The sequence below is a fragment of the Marmota marmota genome, unplaced genomic scaffold, assembly GCF_001458135.2.
Source record: "Marmota marmota marmota unplaced genomic scaffold, marMar, whole genome shotgun sequence".
NCBI classification, from domain to species: domain Eukaryota; kingdom Metazoa; phylum Chordata; class Mammalia; order Rodentia; family Sciuridae; genus Marmota; species Marmota marmota.
Genome location: NW_026000229.1, coordinates 6043 through 9419, shown reverse-complemented (window position 1 = coordinate 9419; position 3377 = coordinate 6043). Strand labels below are relative to the sequence as shown.

Genomic DNA, 3377 nt, shown 5'->3' with positions numbered 1-3377 from the left:
CGCCAGGCCACAAGAGGAGGAAACTTACTCTCCTGTGCCATGGCCCAGAACCTCCTAGTACGCCTGAACCCTACTGCCGAACACCCACTAGGAAATCATCCCGGGCAGGCCAATGTCTTCCTCAACGTCTTGAGCTCTGGATCACCCATGCATGCCGAAACCAAATCAGGACTGACACTCAGAGGACTACAGGCTCGGAGTCCTAACGCCAAGTGAACTCGGCTGAAATGGGCCTTCCCTTCCAGGGTCCATTCCCACAAAGCTCCCGTCGGGAAAGGGCCACAGGGTTCTCCCCTCCACCACCCAACTCACTGCAGCCCCCTATGTCTACGTGGTGGACCTCAGTTTCGATGAGAACGATGGTATAGTGTTTTCACATATTTTGTTCAGCTTCCAAGGAATGTTTTTGTGGGAGTCATCATCGATCCACGCTTGTGACCCTCACCTGGCAAGGAGCAACCTCGGTGACTTGGAGCAAGGAGACGCTTACCATCGTCAGCTATGAAGGGCCACACTCAGGAAACAGAGGACACAGGCATGCGGGTGTTCCCCATCCTCCCTGGACATCTTCCCACAGCCACATGAGCCGGCGGCAACCTTTCCATCCTTCCGTGGAAACATGACCTGCCATGCGTATGCAAGGAGACAAAACAGAGGGATGCCCATGAAGAATAACCATGACTGGCCTGCTAAGCAGCCTGATGCTCCTCACTACACGCTCGTTAGGGAATGCACACTTTTCAGTTGCCTGCGCCATGCCGGCCTTAGCTCAGGTCCCATGTGGCTCTTAAGGTGACCAAGAAACACTTCCAGCCACAGGAAACCCATCTAGAATCTCCATCCAACTCTACAACCCCATCTGACCCTGACACCTTCCCTGCACAGGATGGCCAAGCATGGAAGGACGAACTTGAGAAAGTACGTCCTCTGGAAACCTCCTGCCTTTCTGGGCCATTGCCACGGGCATCTAGGAGCCCCACGTGACATAGACTCCAACAGGAGCCCCAGCCCCACCCTGAAGCTCCAATGCCTGAACCCCACAACTTGTGCAGGAGAGGAGACCCTCAACGCCTGTCCAGCGCCTATGAAAGGCACTTGGCAGACTGCTGAATTTCATCACTCTATACTTCCATCAGGCACAGGCAACAATCCTTACGCAATACTTTGGACCCAGTTAGGCCTTTCCACTCCACAAACCATTCACAGCTCTCCTATGCTCAAAAACCACAAGGTTAGGTCTCGGGTTCACATGCGCCTCCTACCAGAGAAGTCATTCGTGAGGTCTTCCAACAATTCAATCATTAGGGATCCAAACTGCGTCTGTGCTCTTTCAGAAAGCACATCAACCACCATGCATGCAGACTCACGGGCGGACCAAAAGCACACAACGATACTAAGGCTTTTTCCTGAAGCACTTCTGAAGCCCCAACTCGAGAGCCAACCATCTATCAGGAGGACCCATTCCCAGAAGTGGCAGCCAAAGGACCCGCTTGGTGGTAAGACCCAGTTACTCCATTTGCATTCCCTCAAATGTCCATCTACTCATCCAGGCACTGGTCACTCTGGAGACACACCATTCCTTCCCTTGGTGGACCATGGCTCCTGCCAACATTGTGTGGCAATACCACTGACAACACTGTAGCATTTCCAGGAAAAGAGAAAACCCACCAGACTCCCGGAAACACCACGCCCCTGTGCACTAAAGAAGGGTCTCCCATGCTTTGCGCTGGGCCTGCCTCCGCCTTCCGCCAAAAGAGGACCTCAATTTTCTCTGGAACACCCAGCAGAACAGCATGCTTCTACTCGCCCTGGCAAAAACGTCTCCAGGCCACAAGAGGACGAAACTTACTCTCCTGTGCCATGGCCCAGAACCTCCTAGTACGCCTGAACCCTACTGCCGAACACCCACTAGGAAATCATCCCGGGCAGGCCAATGTCTTCCTCAACGTCTTGAGCTCTGGATCACCCATGCATGCCGAAACCAAATCAGGACTGACACTCAGAGGACTACAGGCTCGGAGTCCTAACGCCAAGTGAACTCGGCTGAAAAGGGCCTTCCCTTCCAGGGTCCATTCCCACAAAGCCCCCGTCGGGAAAGGGCCACAGGGTTCTCCCCTCCACCACCCAACTCACTGCAGCACCCTACGTCTACGTGGTGGACCTCAGTTTCGATGAGAACGACGGTATAGAGTTTTCACTCATTTTGTTCAGCTTCCAAGGAATGTTTTTGTGGGAGTCATCATCGATCCACGCTTGTGACCCTCACCTGGCAAGGAGCAACCTCGGTGACTTGGGGCAAGGAGACGCTTACCATCGTCAGCTATGAAGGGCCACACTCAGGAAACAGAGGGCACGGGCATGCGGGTGTTCCCCGTCCTCCCTGGGCATCTTCCCACAGCCACAGGAGCCGGCGGCAACCTGTCCATCCTTCCGTGGAAACACGACCTGCCATGAGTATGCAAGGAGACAAAACAGAGGGATGCCCATGAAGAATAACCATGACTGGCCTGCTCCGCAGCCTGCTGCTCCTCAGTACACGCTCGTTAGGGAATGCAGACTTTTCAGTTGCCTGCGCCATGCCGGCCTTAGCTCAGGTCCCATGTGGTTCTTAAGGTGACCAAGAAACACTTCCAGCCATCGGAAACCCATCTAGAATCTCCATCCAACTCTACAACCCCATCTGACCCTGACACCTTCCCTGCACAGGATGGCCAAGCATGGAAGGACGAACTTGAGAAAGTACGTCCTCTGGAAACCTCCTGCCTTTCTGGGCCATTGCCACGGGCATCTCGGAGCCCCACGTGACATAGATTCCAACAGGAGCCCCAGCCCCACCCTGAAGCTCCAATGCCTGAACCCCACAACTTGTGCAGGAGAGGAGACCCTCAACGCCTGTCCAGCGCCTATGAAAGGCACTTGGCAAACTGCTGAATTTCATCACTCTCTACTTCCTTCAGGCACAGGCAACAATCCTTACGCACTACTTTGGACCCAGTTAGGCCTTTCCACTCCCCAAACCATTCACGGCTGTCCTACGCTCAAAAACTAGAAGCTGAGGTCTCGGGTTCAATGCGCCTCCTACCAGAGAAGTCATCCCTGAGGTCTGCCACCACATTGGCTCATTCGGGATCCAAACTGCGTCTGTGCTCTTTCAGAAAGCACATCAACCACCATGCATGCAGCCTCACGGGCGGACCAAAAGCACACAACGATACTAAAGCTTTTTCCTGAAGCACTTCTGAAGCCCCAACTCGAGAGCCAACCATCTATCAGGAGGACCCATTCCCAGAAGTGGCAGCCAAAGGACCCGCTTGGTGGTAAGACCCAGTTACTCCATTTGCATTCCCTCAAATGTCCATCTACTCATCCAGGCACTG

The 3377-nt window shown here is 54.0% G+C and overlaps 1 long non-coding RNA gene and 2 other non-coding genes across 5 annotated transcripts in view; all 3 read right to left on the bottom strand.

Moving 5' to 3' along the window:
* LOC107137753 overlaps window positions 1-3377 on the bottom strand; it is a 19618-nt gene that overhangs the window by 11456 nt on the left and 4785 nt on the right. For 2 of the 3 annotated variants that reach the window (XR_007343882.1, XR_007343881.1), the window contains exon 4: window positions 2312-2445. This is a non-coding gene — a long non-coding RNA (uncharacterized LOC107137753). Of the gene's footprint in view, window positions 1-491; window positions 625-2311; window positions 2446-3377 lie in introns of those variants that run through there. The other variant, XR_001502917.2, reaches the window with a different exon arrangement.
* LOC125613410 lies at window positions 337-428 on the bottom strand. Its single transcript, XR_007343989.1, has one exon. It is a non-coding gene; the product is annotated as a small nucleolar RNA SNORD116 (small nucleolar RNA).
* Window positions 2158-2249, bottom strand: LOC125613409. Its single transcript, XR_007343988.1, has one exon. It is a non-coding gene; the product is annotated as a small nucleolar RNA SNORD116 (small nucleolar RNA).